The sequence below is a fragment of the Corvus brachyrhynchos genome, unplaced genomic scaffold (genome assembly GCF_000691975.1).
Source record: "Corvus brachyrhynchos isolate BGI_N302 unplaced genomic scaffold, ASM69197v1 scaffold787, whole genome shotgun sequence".
Taxonomy (NCBI): Eukaryota; Metazoa; Chordata; class Aves; order Passeriformes; family Corvidae; genus Corvus; species Corvus brachyrhynchos.
The window spans coordinates 306,612-306,909 of NW_008239142.1; positions in this window are offsets into that span (position 1 = coordinate 306,612).

The window sequence follows — 298 nt, forward strand, 5'->3', positions numbered from 1 at the left end:
GTTGACGCCCCCCCCCCCCCCCCCCCTTCCCTCCGCCCCCGGCAGCTCCTCGCGGCCCTTTGAAAATTCCTTTTCCCTTTTCCAGCTGCCGAAATTCCCCCGTTCGCCTCCCAGCAGAGCCTGGTCAGAGGGTGAGTCCCCTCCCTGTCCCTCTCCGTGTCCCCTCCTGTCCCTGCCCTGGCCCCCTCCTGGCCCCGCACTGTCCCGTCCCCTCCCCGCTCCTGTCACAGCCCATTCCCGTCCTCATTAGGGCCGTTGTTCCCGGGAATCGTCACGCCGGGGGCTGGCCGGGGCGCCC